The sequence below is a fragment of the Strix uralensis genome, chromosome Z (genome assembly GCF_047716275.1).
Source record: "Strix uralensis isolate ZFMK-TIS-50842 chromosome Z, bStrUra1, whole genome shotgun sequence".
Lineage (NCBI taxonomy): Eukaryota > Metazoa > Chordata > Aves > Strigiformes > Strigidae > Strix > Strix uralensis.
The window spans coordinates 47,404,347-47,419,407 of record NC_134012.1 but is presented as its reverse complement, the minus strand read 5'-3'; the positions used below and the strand labels follow the sequence as shown (position 1 = coordinate 47,419,407).

Below are 15,061 nucleotides of genomic sequence, written 5' to 3'. Positions count from 1 at the left end.
TCAACTCTCTCATTCTTACATGCTTTTGATACATTTCCTACAGGTGGCAGGACACAGCTTTTTCTCTGCAACCTGAACAAAGCAATGCCTGAACTTGAAATTAAAAGCTAGACTTTTTATAGAGCAGTAGAGCAGATGCTTTGGGTTGTGCACTCCTGAGCGATGCTCTTTGACACAGCAGAAACACCACTGTGTTTTATCCCAGCATCCCTCTGCGTGACTACGGACACAGGTATCTGAGCACACCATGATAACTTTTCACTATCTTGAAGTGAGAAATATAGCATTGGGTCATCCTCTGTGGGGCTCCTGTTGTGCAGGGAAACAGACAAAGAGAGAATTTACAGAACAGCTAAAACATCTTTCTGAATTCTTCTAATACTGCATGATCATCCTGGTGCAAGGGGGAATAATTTTCAGAGCAGTACAAACTGTTCTTAAACAGAAAGACAGATTTTGTTTAGCCTGAAAGTATAGATCAATGAATGGATGAGCAAACCCTTGAACAAGATTTCAAATTTCAGGTTTTATGAAGAACGCTTTCCTAGTATTCAACAGCTGGTACTTTCCTTCATTGATTACTGCTCTAAACATTAGGAAGCGGGTAGCCAGATTGATTAGACTGAACAGAAACAAAACAGCACCCTGATGCATTTTGTCTTCACCAAGACATATTCTTCCTCTATCCCTGTGTCTCCCTCTTTGCTGAATTTGGATTTTAAATCTTTTTAGGAGTGAATGACAGTCAAATTTGGAATATTTAGGTAGCATGGAAAGCAAGTGTAATTTCGTTTGCCCAGTTTGTCAGAAGACAGTGCCTTGCTCTCATCTCTTCTATGAATGCAGCTGGAGAGAGACAGGTCCTGCTGCTTTTTCACTGAAAATACAAGCAAGCAATGAAAGCAGAGCTCTTCACTCAAAAGGATGTTACTGTACCCCCATATCGACCTGTGATAAGTAATTCTTTTGCTCCTGCTACTATCATACCCAGCTGCCTCCACTGCCGGCATATCCTTGTTTTTCAAACAGCATGCAGAGGTCTCTGTTACCACTTCACCGCCGAAGAAGCGAGTCACTTCACCAGGCTAAGCAACCTCTGGAAAGCTGGAGAAGTCACCTACAGCCTGATCCAGCCCCCCCACTATGTGGTTTTTGCTGCGTCTCCCACAGAGCTACCACTAGATCAGAGTCAGGAGCACTGCTCTGAGTTGTTTCGCTGTTGGGAAGCTAATGGCTTCACCTACAAGATGCGCTGAGTCTCCGCCGGCCTGAGAAAGGCCGTCTGTCCGTCCCCACGCTTGTATTTCCAGCCCTAGAGCAAAATGCAGAGCAGCGACAGTCATTTGTAAGTGCTTCTCCGAGGTGGTGTTCAGGAGCTGCCTTCAGACATCATTAAACCATCACGTTATTTACTCCAGACCTCATTTATAAACCTCACCACTAAATAACTGCTGCTGCTAACACAGGTGTTTCTAAAGAACCATTCCCAGGCTACAACAAAGCTCAGAGCATCCTCGTCATTACTGTGGCCACAGTTATTGCTGTAACAGTCAGAGTCCCCAGTGTGGCCCCGGCCTCGGCAAAACACCCACTGAGCCCACGCAGCACAGTGCAAGAAGAGGGTCTCTACCCCAGAGGCCCTGCAAGGAGCCGTAAGACAACAGATGGGGATGAAAAGGGAGGCAGAAAGCAGTGACCAGCCAGCAGTGCTCCACAGAACAGGCTGCAGGCTCTTCAGACAGCTCTCCTCACGTTATCTCCTCTGCAGTCAGGCTCTCGCTGTGCCTCCTTCTGTGACCGAGCACCCACAGCATTCCCTATCACCCCCTCTGCACTGTGCTTAGGAAGAACTGTTTGCCTCCTTCCAGGATGAAATACTCTGGCACAGGAATATCTGGGAGCCAGCACGGAGGCTTCGTCCTGCCCAGCATGAAGGAGCTTCGCAGAATGTATTGAAAAGGACGATGAAACCGTCGGATGATGAAAGACCACTGCCGCATACCCAGGATGCCACGGGCTATTTTTAACCATTATTGCTACTACAGTAACGATACGATGGGGTACCTGACTGGCTGAAACATTGCTTTTGGCCATGGGGAAAAGAGTGCAGGAACTTTCATTCTGATTGCCTGGCAAAGACATGCCCAATAGACCACGTAATAAATCAGTCACCCTTCAAGCTGCTCTTCTGCTTCTCAGCAGATGCTGATCGATCCACAAGGAAAGGAGGCTAATGAATGGTCAGTTCTGCCCTGAAACACATCCACCGGTAATGACACTTCAGAACATGTCAGTGATTTCCACTGATGATAGAGTAGACAAGCTGAGGTCAAGGATGACCTGCAAAGAGATGAAAACCACATTCTTCCAGAAATCTTTCATGTGCTAAAAATGGGGTATGCAGCGTCACACAGAAGTCTGTTTCTGTGCATGCCTGAGGATGAACAAAACAGCCAGAAGGAGATTTTTAACTTCCAAGTGACCCTCCTAGTACATATATCCCAGTCTGTGCTCACACAGTCAACTCCATGGGTTGCTGGAGCAGGCTTTTTGTTCGGAGAGGTGTTATGGAGTTGTGGAGCTACAAAGCTGTGCAAAGAAACCTCAAGCAAATGAAGCACAAATTTAACTCCCCTTCATCTACCCTCAAAGTGACAGATCATCTCTCTTGAAACACAAGGCCCTGGAGAGGGGCCATACTCTGCAAGGAGCAGAACGACCTTATCAAAAACAGTATAAGAAAAATTCATTATTACAAGCAGTTCTAGAAGAGGGGAACAAAGACAGGAAACAGTTGTTACCTATTAGCTGTTTTGACAGAAACGAACACTTTGGAGACCAACTAGACTCACCCATCAATCTAAGTGATTTGAACTATAAAAGCATATAACCAATCAGTTGTATAAAGTATTAGTTACCAATCCTCGGTCTGTTGCAGTGCTGCTACTATTAAGATGCAAAGACAACATACAATTGCACAAACTCCTATTTGCACTTCTTTTGCCTACAATATACGACTTCCTCCACTCACTTTGAAGCAGATGTACAAGAACATACAAGTTTGACAGAAACCATCCACACTGCTGGGAATTCTCACAAGCGAAGGAAAAAAAGCACAACGTGCACTCACCACCTATGACAGGCAGAAAGAAAAATCCCTTTGCAAAGGTTTTAAATGCCTGATAGACCAAGGAAAATCTAGAGAAACCTCTTGTACAGCATTCTGGCTTACACTTTAGGATAACACGGGAAACAGGATCTTCTTTAAAAACTGTAATAATGTAAGAATACTGTAAGTTTCTAACCATCTGCCAGCACTAAACACAAATAAACAAGAATTACATCGGTTAGTGCACTACAGTGAAGCTTTGGATTCAAAAGGGCCTGCTGCTTAGGAAGTGGAAGATTTCCCCACCTCTTAGCACTTGTAAGCAGCTACTATAAATCTGCCTGGTGTGGAAGGAATGGAGAAGTGCATGAAGATGAACAACTGCAGGCTGGAGTGGCAGTGGCACACAGCGGTGGCCATCAGAAGCTCACGGTCTGTTGCCATGAATTTAGCTCAACAGTAACTTAACGCTGCTCACGGCAACGTCAGAGTCCCTGTAAACACTGGCACAAGACTAAGATTAAAACCAGAAAATGGTTTCGGTATTCCCACCCTGGTATCCTGCACAATACAGGGACGACTCAAGTATGCAACGAGGTAGGGAGTTTGCTCAGACAAGTACTGAGCCTCCTCCATTCTGGCTGAAGTCAGTGCAAACTGAGAACACTCAGCAACTTGTTTGAGTGATCTCAGGAATGGAAAATGCAGCACAACAAGGGCTAAACCTCAGTTAAACCCTGCTGCCTGTCCACATGCCTCAGTGGATTTACAAAGGAGAAAAAAGAGAAAGGAAAAGGCTTGATCTAGAGACTACATCAACAGGATTTTCATTTCATTTTCAAACAAGTTCCTGGAAGCCACTGATTGCAATGCCAGCCTTGCAAGACAGATGACAAGACCCTTGGTTGAAAGGGGGTTCTTAAAGGAAAGAGAACAGAGCTCTGCAAAGGTGGTTGTTTTCTCCAAAGCCTACACAAAACCACAGATGACTATCACAGCAAGGCAGTGCTTTTCTCGGATGCTTTATCCTTGTGGGTAGCTGAGATGTTCAGACGTGCTGGCACGTCCATGCTACAGTTACTTATTCAACCTCAAACAGCAGTAAACAACCAGGGCTGGGATTTCATGAGTTTCCTGCATGTGTACAGTGACCACTAACACACCGCCAAGCCCTTGCATGGGTGGCCTCATTTACCAAAGTAAGCCGGTTCAGCCAAACCCAGCACCAATTTTACCCGAAGAGAGGGATTCAGCATCCCGATATGTTTACATTCCCAGCTGGAGTATGAGCTGGGATTTTTCACACCAGACCCATGTACATGGGGGAAATGGAGGAGTTTGGACATATAAAGCAGTGAAGGTCAAATTTTCATTGTAAATCATTATGCTCTTAGCAGCAAAGACATTTTCTTCACACTCACCTGTAAAGTTTGTAGCAACACAACTACCACCACATAGACAGTCTATCTAGGGGACAACACCTGTACTCCTAACCAGGACAGTCTAAAGGACACACAATTCTAATCAACCAAATAGCAGGCAAAGGGAAGAGCTCCATGTTTGCTTAAGCAATGCTAGGGACAGATTTGACTCAAGTTCAGCAAAAACTAAACCCACGCACCATGCACCTGATCCTGCGTCAGTCACACTAACAACAGTGTGATTCACTGAGAACTACTGCCACTTGTGAGCAAGTCAATACAGACACACAGTAAAGCAAGGAAAATGCCTCCCAACACCCTACACTGATATTTTGCTCTTAGTGCCTCTGTTTCCTAAGAAACAGTCTGTTGGTGGCTCTGAAAGAGCAACCCAGCTGCTTTTGTATGTGAGTCACAGGGACTCTGACTTAGCACAGGACAAATCAGCCAGGGCTCGCCCCGCCAGGTTGGGTAACATTGTCTGCTGCTCTGCACTACACCTGCAACAAGCAGCTTTTAAGACTGATTAAATGTTTCGGTTTCACTTCAGCAATTAATCTCAGCAGCCTTTTACTTATTTGTATGCTTCAAAGCTTGAGAGATAATCCCTTAATTATTCCTTGCTCTCCTTCTCAGTCTGTGGTTTATTGAAAAATAACTGCAGTGCTGTACTGACAGGCAGGAACGAATCCTGGCTTCATCTCCCAGGTGGCTGCACCATGTTCCGGGGAGGTTGCCTATCCCAGAGCCAGCAGATAGTTTGGTCCCTGTGGCCTATCCATGAAAATCACTTTTTCAAAGATTAACCATGGAGGAATCAGGTGTTTCAGTAAGAACAAGACTCAGGTTTTCAAAGCAAGCTGTGAAGATCCTGGCCCTGGATTCTTCACTTGGACCTTTCATTTCACATGGTATAAACCCCACAGCCCTAACCTCTAGGGTAGTTAGCCCTGATCTAACTCAGAAGAAGATCTATCCCTCTGAAGTTTATCCTATAGGTTCCCTATATGCATACAAGTGAGGCACCTTTTGTCCTTCTCTATCTGAAATTTCAGTAGTTCTGTCAAGACAGTGTTACCCAAACCAATGAGCTTCTCTGAGTGAGCATAAACCATTCTCTGTGAATGTGTCATTGACTGAAAAATATTAAACAAAGCTGTGATAACTCAGAAGCCTACAAAGAGCATTTGGAAGATACAGGAGCATTTCTAGAACTTCTACAAACTCAAGACAATAAAATGCTCGTTGCTGGGCTAAAGCATCACAGCAGCACCTAGGTGAGGACATCACACTTCCCAGGACCAAAGTTCAGGAACAGGGACAAAACAAACCTCTCTTTCAGGCAAGAGAAAAGGCACACCAAATGCATTCAGGCAACTGAGGAAGTGTCTCGACCGGCATCACAAGATACCTCTGCTGAACCAAGGCAGACAGAGGCATTTTAACATCACACCTTTTCTTGAGTTTTTCCCGCTTACTCTTAAAGTGACTTACAAAGCTGACAGCATTTCTGTGGCCTGAGCTTGGCTTCTCGTACCCTAGTATAAATTTTATACCTATCTTGGGAGGCAGCGAGCACTCCCTGCCAAACCCCAAGAGCCCTCAAGTCCTGGCTGCTTCAGTCCTGATGCTGTGAAGTGTGGGATGTAGGTGAGTAGAGGGCAACATAAAAAAAGGGTCTGTGGCAAGACAACGGAGAAGCAGTACAGGGGACAGAGGTGTGTAAGAGACGGGGGCATTTAGAGAGAGTCCGACAGAGACATGCATTCCCCACGTTACACTTCAAACAGAGCATTGTCTAGGAATAAAACTTCACACCTGCATGTGCGCACTGCAATGGAGAATCAAGGTTCCTCCTTACTCCACTCAGCAACTCCCAGCAAAACAGCCTGCCAAAAATCTCATTCCTGCTTGAGGGGATCCACTTTAACAACCCCCTAAACACCAACTATTTGTCACTTTTTTCCTGAGGTAAAGGACAGGGGAGGCACACCTGGAGAGGGAATTAAGGTGGCTGCAGCAATGGGAAATGATGGTAGATGACTGTCACGGGGGCGTGCTGGGTGGAGAACACCATGCTGACACCAGGGATGGACCAGCACACAGCCACACAGGACACACAGAACAGACTCAGCCTTTGTCCCTTATCTGCTCCCTTCTAAGCACTGAAACGTGCAGAGGTTTTGAAAGAAAAGCTTTCAGAAGTAGTTTGCAAAGCAAGTTTAACATTATTCTGCTTAGAAAGGGCTCTGTTCTGAAGGATGCAGAGAGCGTGCACCACGCAGTGCCCAGCACTTACCTGTGTCATAGTGAACTACCAGGGAACTGGAATGATCCCCAGTCTTCAGCGGGTGAAACTCCACTGTTACTTGCATGGCATCGCCAATCCCAAGAGTTCCAATGGACGGCTTGACAGAGAAGGGGCTGCAACGCAGAGAAAGAGACACATCAGGGCTACTGTGGGCGATTCGGGGACTACACTCCTTTTGCAGTCTACTCCACTTCAGCTCACTTGTGCAAGCAAAAAGCAAACAAGCCACAGTCAGTAAAAAAACCCAGAACATAGAGGATCAGAAATGGCTCTACTGACTCTCACTTCTGAAGAGATCCAGCTCTCCGAACATCCTGTGGTGTCAAACGACCTCATCTCCCCCATACTCTGCATCCCCTTCTCTGCAGGGAGGCTCAGGAGTCCGACCACTAGTAATACAGACAGAGGATGGGTTTTGAGGAGCACAGAGATGGTGAGAGCTATCTGCCTGCACAACTTGACACTGACTTCCTCAGGAATCTGTCTTTTTCTGCCACCTATAAACTCCACCTCAAGAGATGCAAATGTCAGGGCATTACTTGTCCCAGTGAGACTGCAGCCTAGGAATCAGACAGGGAGAATAAGTGTCCTTCTGGAAGACCAGAGAATAATTATGGTTTAATTTGCAGAATTCACTTTTTTACCTTGAAAACATCCTAGTTTAGCCTAAGAAAGGGCATGTTTTATCGGCATTACAACGAAAGCTGCTCTAAGAAAAGGAACAATCAGAAAAAGCTGAATAAGTGCAAACGCAGATTAGAGCAATACAATGACATGGAAACAAGACACGGAAGGGGGATCCCATTTACATCCTGAACCATTAAACCCCTGGCTACATGAAGTGCCATTACCAGGAGCACATCAAGGCGAGTTTAACAGGAGGTTTTCTGTGTATTCACAAGCACTGCAATCTGGGACTCTGGGTTGTAATCCAAGCTCAATAACTGTTTGCTTGGCCCACCAGGCAAATTCTGTGCAATGCATTGAAAATAATTATGAAAATGTGTTGGGGTACTTTGAATTTAATATGAGCAATTGTTATTTGTCACCAGGTAAATGGCTCTTGGCTGACAGACACAAAACTCAGTGCTTTAATGCAAAGGGACAAGTCAAGTGAAACATGCTTCTGCAGCTGGGGTTCATGGCTCTTCTACAGCCCCACTTAGAAAACAAAAGTTATTTGGTTTAGTGCTTTGCTGGTGGTCAATTTGTCACCTTAAAAACATGTTCTGGAGAGTTTTACCATGATTAGAGAATGCAACACACACAAAAATATTGAGAACAACTGGAGCCATGCGCAAGCTGAACTTCGCTCATGTAAGTAGTGACAGCTGATGAAATTGCTGGAGTTTCTGCTCATTAAGGAGATATCGCTGCAATTAAGGGCCTGACCTGTTCCCATTACAACCAGCGAGAACATTGCCACCGAAGCACGGGGCCTGCAATGTTTGTGTGCTGGACCTGAGACTCTGGAGAGAGAGGAGGAAAGACAAGGCACCACCAGCCTCAGAACTAGGCTGTTCTACACGGTCCTGAATCCGCACTGATGGTTATGGCAGGACTGCTGCAGGTCTCTGCCAGGGCTTGGGTGGGACCATTGCCTGGTGTGGGAAAGGCAGAGATTTTGTTTGTTTCCTTTTTTTTTTTTTTTTTTTCCAGAAATGTTGCCAGAACAGAAAAGCTGCTAGTTAAGGGGGATCCCGGGCAACACTTCAGCACTACCTCCCATCCCATCACCTTCCTACTCCTTCCCCATGGCTACATACTCCTGCCCTCAGATGGATGGGATAGGATGGGAATAACACTCCTGAAGATATCTTCATCTTTTCAAATTGTCAGAAGAAGAGGATCCAACCAAGTTCAGGACTCAGTTCTCAGGACTGAGAAACGGAGCACAAATCAGACACTGCATGTCCTACATCCCACCCCATGCTGTACCCACAAGACAACTCTCTTACTGCTGTAGCAGGAGCTCATTATTCCTCACATGGACCTGGTTCTCCAAGACCCAAGGATGAAAGCTCCATGGTTAAATTTAACTCCCCTGAATTTCAGTCACCGTCACTAAGCTGTTGCCTGTAGCCTACAGATAAGAAGAGATGCCAAGGAGACACCCCTGACACATTGTCATAGCCAAATGAAAACCACTGCTGAGAGATGACGCTAGTGATTTAGACGTTGGCTTTTTATCCATTAAGTGTGACCTGTTCTTTAGGATAATTGTCATCCTGTTAGATCTACCCTTCTAATGAATCACTACTGCTCCTGAAAGACACAAAAGATAAGGTTCGGAGGTTTTTTAATAGCTCATTTTCTTCTGACATGCTTTTTAACTATGTCTGTTTGTAGGTTTGCTTTGTTGTACGACATCTAAACTTTCACAAGTCCAGATCTCCCAATGGCACCTTGCAGTCCCCAGCTTGTATAAACTTATCTAGCCACACCAATTTAGGAGAGACCTGCACATCAGCACTTGCCGAGATCTTGCCTGTTATTGCCCTTCAGAAAGAAAGCAACACTAGATTTGTAAGCAATTTCATAATGATATATTTTGGCATTTACATCTTGCTTACTTTCACCATCTTGACAGCTGGGCATCCCATGATGATACCAAAGGCCAAATGCTCCTGACAGAATTGAGAAACACAACTGACAAGTGAACAAAGCTGGCAGTTCTGTGGCCCAGGCCCTCAAACCACCATGCCGCCTGTTCTCCTGCAACCACACCTTTGGCACATGCAGTGTGCAAGGAGGCTGCAATACACTTCAAGTGCCGTGGCATCTTTATCTTCTGCAGCCAACCTTTCTTTGGTCTATTGGTGCACTATAAAATCATTTGAGTTTGGGACAATTGATTTCATTACAAGCTACCTCCAAACCCAAGGAAGACAGTAACATTACCGGTGATTGAATTGCCTCTTCTGTCCACTAAGATCTATTGCAGGTAAAAAAACAAAGGTCGTTTAATCTTCACATATATTATTTTTAGTAATGGTATAACAGCCAAAGTCAAGCAGTATAGCCATTCCAGTAAACCCAGTCTGCTACAGTCAAAGCATCCAAGACTCCATCTCTGTGCTGAGAAATCCTGTGTGGAGTCAGCATCTCGCAAGCTCTGTATTTCCCTCTTTCACTGCACCTAGGCTCTATTTTCATGTCCTTGGATGGTCTTTGCACGTCCTATGGTAACTGGCCAATCTCACGCCTCCACGTACCGTATGGGTACTACAGGGAGGGATGCAAGGGGGCTCGAGGCACTGTGCCTCGCAGGATCATTTCCTGAGCTTTCAGAGCTTGCTGGGGACATTCCTAAATGGATCTTATCTCGGACTGATCCCCTCTAGCCCCATAGCATGGCATAGCACAACGTCGGCAATGTCAGGAAAAGGCAGTGCTGCACTGAGATCTGCTTCCAGACACCATTTTCAACTCGAATGTACTGGAATGACATTTATCTCTGTGAATGTCATGGAGCAGAAACTCATTATCCTGCCTTAACAATGAGACAACAGGAAGAGACTTTCTCTATTTATACTATTATTATTTTTTATTACCATGCTATGCAGTTAAGAGCTGGGTATGGACATGCAGAGGGAGGAGAGGCACAAAGCCAGACTGCATAACAGGGAGTGCTTTGGTGGTTTTCTCCCTTCATGAAAAAGTGGTCAAAATGCAGCCATGCTTCTGGTAGAAACCATGGCAAGGGAGAGCTCCAAACAGGGAACAGCAGAAGGATGCTGAATTGGCCCCATGGCTTCACTTAAGAGCTCTTCCCTGGAGGGAAATGCACAACAGAAAACATCAAAGCCTTTAGATAAATGAGTAACAGACAGGGAACATCATCATGAAGTGACCAGATGAAAGAGCTGAGCTCTCAGTACTGAGGGGAAAGGTTAGGATTGGAGATGGGCTGAAAAATGCACTGAAGGTGAAGGCAAACAGGTTATGCTTGGTGCCACAGAGAAGGAAATCCAGAGAAAAGCTGCAAGGAAACATGATATGAGCAGCATGATGGACTAGGAAATGGTGGCATCTGCAGCTGACTTGTGAATGGGCAAGAGCCTGAATATGCTCAGGCCAGAACACAAGTTTAAATTGTTTAGATAGAGAATAAAGGATACAGAGGTCACCTGATGGATCTAAGCTTACACAGATCTCTCACTCCCTTCTACGCCACTAATCATCCTCCTCCTCCTCTCACATGCAAGCATGTGTTTTTAAATACTCTTTTAAGAGTATTTAAAAAGAAATCTGAATGAAAGTCAGAGCAACTTAATTAGAATAAAATGCTACTTATAGTCAAAGATTTAAATCATCTGTTTGAAATGTCAAAGTGGCTTTCAAAAGTTCACAATGAAATGGAAGAGATGGCAGATGTCATCAGCTGACAAAGGAAATCATACCAGCTTTCCATCCCTGTACACATCCAATCCAGTTGTTCAGAATATTTTTTTGTGTAGTTTGAAATAAAACGTTTGCAATGCTTCCCATTTCTTTATTGCAAATCAGGACTGAAATATTTAATTGCTGAAGTTCAGAAACTCTTAAAATCCATATCAAGCAGGATTCGACATGTGCTGTATCACTCAATAGAAGAGTTGGAGAGTACATTGCAAAAAGATGCTGGACTTCACTGAGTATTTATTTTGGTGGCAACAACTAGATCTGGAGATCCCAGAGGAAAACTGTGCAGTGATTTACAAGTTCCTGCCTACGTGTTTCCACAGGGAAAAGAAGCAGCCTCCTTAAATAGCATCCTAGAAGCCTGCTTAAATAGCCTTGACAAGCTTTGGTGGAAGCTCCTCTTAAACCCTCACGTTTCACAAGAGAGAAGTAAAGAGTAGCCTTTTGAGCCCTGTTTTCCTGGAGAAGAAGCTGAAGCAACTCAGGTGCACCAAGTCAGAGCGCTGGTCTTTGCTGCATTCTTGACCTCAGCTCCTACACCAAGACCTCCATGACCAAGCAACTCACCACGAATTACCAGCCAACTGAACCACTTTCCCTGCAGCTGCATCACCCTCTCCCATTCAGCAAACTGGGAAACCAGTGACTCTCTTCTGAGACCAAAAGGAGCAGGACAGGCTGTTCACAACACAACTCATGTCAGGCGTTTGATTCGGGACCATCGGAACACCACGTGCCTGCAGCCTCCCAGAGCGTGGGTGTCTTTGGCCGACACTGGTATGTAACCGTTTCAGAAGGTACTCAGGATCAGGATGTTGCAAGCTGGATCCTTACAGATTCGAGCACTCTCCAGGAAATCTGGGAGAGAGAAAGCTCTAGAAGAAAAGGCCCCCAACTCACGCACCAGACACTTGCTGCATCTTTTGCCTGTGCCCTCATTAGCATGCTGCTTTGGGGCTGTGGTGCAGTTCTGAAGCCAGTGTCTGCTCATCTCCACCTAAAAGCTCATTCTACTTAATATTTGGTCCCAGGGACCAGTCCAAACCTACTGGAAAACAAAGTTCCTGGACCACACAGTGTTCTTGTCAGAGCCTCAATACCAATTACTTTGATCTATGATCTCTAATGGCACTTGCAAATAAAGACACAGCTGCTGGTAAATTCTTAAATGTCTCTCTCACCAGCTCACAGCTTGCCCATTTCTTAACACTGCATTTGGTCTACAGGAACTGAGCTCCTAGAGCTGTCGCCTGCCACGCAGCATCTTACACAGCCCACGGGCAGCCAGGTTGCCTTCCTTTGTTTGCTCTTTCAATCGAACAGAATCACTCTTGCAAGATGCTGTGTCAGAGACACCACTGCAGTACAAAACCTCGCTGCAGCATGCAGAGTTTTATCAAAGGTTGCATCACGCGTTTGTTTTGGTTTTTTTTTTTCTTTTCGTCTAGGTTGGAAAAGACCTTGAAGATCATCCAGTCCAACCATTAACCTAACATTGACAGTTCCCAACTACACCATATCCCTAAGTGCTATGTCAACCCGACTCTTGAACACCTCCAGGGATGGGGACTCCACCACTGCCCTGGGCAGCCCATTCCAACGCCTAACACACTTAAAACACTATAAGCAACAGCAAACCCCACGTGTCCTGCCCGTTTCCAGCTACGGCTGCAATACAGCAGCTCAGATGCTCTGGTTCCTTGTTGTTACTGTTTACCAACCACGTTATCATGCAACAGTGTTTTACACAAAGAAGACGAGTTCCTTTACCTCTCACTGCTGATGCGGTAGCGAGCCTCCCGGTTACCGATGTTGCGAACCAGCAGAGTTTTCTGGGAGCTGTACTTGACTGGACAGACGGAGAAGTTCAGCTGGTCAGGGAAGTCCAGGATAGCTCGGGCACCTATAGCTCAGATTGGCACAATAAACTTTTCCCTTTCTGTGATGCAGGTGAGCTGGCAGAAATAATCCTGCAGGGAAAGAAACAATCTCAGCACAGTGCATTCAGTAGCATCCCATGGCAGAAGAAAAACTGCTGTTTTCTATGACTCTAACAGTAGCATCCAGCAATGTCAAAGTACTTTTTACCTTAGCAACCTTTCATTCCTGCAGCATGACTTGAACAGGGCTGTTAACTTGCAAAGAAGAACCAATCCCATTGATTCACCTGCTTTCACAGCAAGCTGGCAGAACCAGACAAAATTATCTGATACTTTGATTCGGAGGCACCAAAATAGAGCAATTTCATGTAAGGGATTCCAGTAGTAACAAGAACCCGCTTCGATCACCACCACAGATGATCAAAGGCTCCACTAAGCACCCAGCTGTGCCACAGCACTAACTCCAATCCCAGCAACGCAGCGACTTCACTGACACTGGCCAGGGGATGCTCAGGTGCATTTTCAAAAGGACTTTGCCACAGGCACAACCAACACGCAGTCTTTGGTGAAATATTTAACAAGCTGGACACGGGAATTGTTTTAATCTCAGGTGAGCGTAGGGTAAGTGTGTATTTCCCACCCCTTCCCAGAGCATTATAGGGACAAGGCTGGGGACACACACCCTTAAAAAGCTATCTGATCTATTTCCCCACCCCAGAACTGGCTCAGCTCTACACCCAAACTACTCTTGCAAGATGTCTGACAAGTACTTAAAAGCACTAACAATTCCACCCTTGCGCTCAGCAGTCTGTTCCAGCTCTACCCTAGACTTAAGAGTTCTTCCTGTGTCTAATCTCAGCTTCCCTTTCCAGCTCACCTAGCCTCAGGGGACATGGGAAATAGCTTTGCTTCCTCTCTGCTGCAGGGTTGATGCCTTGTCAGCATGCCTACCTGAGGCAGGTGGTAGCAGGAGCTGCAGATGGGAGACACTGGGACAGCCCTGCCAGAGCAAACTCCACTGTGCTACTCCCCGGCATTGGCTTGTTCACAAAAGAGACAGACAGTTCCCCCAGCTGTCTGGCGTTTAGCAGTAGGAAGGCAAATCAAATCACCCAAATCATTTCACTGTAGGGAGGAGCAGATCCATTTCCAGATGGACGGTGTGCCATTGCAGGGCTGCAAGTATCCCCTTGCCCCCGCTGAAATCACTGGTAAAACTGTTGCAGTAGGGCCAGGAGCCATTACCTCCAGCAGCTCTCTTATCCATGAGTTGATGGAACCTCTGCATCTTATCACTCGCTTGCTGTCCTGATCTTTTTTCCTCGGTGCTTTGAAGCCGTCTGATATTTTTATCATTGTTGAAGCAGCAAGCAGATAATTTGATTTAGGAATTGCACACAACAAACTCTTAACCAGAACAGATTCAGATTCCTCTGTGCTTGGGATTTCCTGCTCTCCCACACCCGCCCCCTCCAAGCCTGGAAGGGACCTAAGGCAGCCAGAGGAGGCACAGACACAGAGCTACTGCTTTAACACAACAACTAACACCCAGCACTACCCACCAGCTGGGGTTTAAGGTTGCTGTAACAGATGTTGTCACAGCCAAGATGTAAAAAGAATAAAGAAGGATCTTCTTCCCTAGACATATCAAATATTCACACTGGACCTTGCAGAAGGGCTTTTGCTTCTCGTATTTGGAAGGTAAAATACCAGGAAGGGAACTGCAGCAAACGTCCTACAGAACTGAGTATCACATTTCAGGAGAGTGTTTCATCTTCAGCAAGTCTTTCTGAATTAGCAATTTTGTACTCAATCCTGCAGCCTAAGCCATCTAAAATAAAAGGGATGGGCAGCCCATGGGAATTTAAAGCACCTACTATCTGAGTACCCCACCCTGCCATTTTCCTACTGTTCCACATGCATCTTCCCTCGCGAA

The 15,061-nt window shown here is 45.6% G+C and overlaps 1 pseudogene; it reads right to left on the bottom strand.

The window, feature by feature from the left end:
* LOC141938248 (hydrocephalus-inducing protein homolog) overlaps positions 1 to 15,061 on the bottom strand; it is a 171,982-nt pseudogene that overhangs the window by 61,941 nt on the left and 94,980 nt on the right.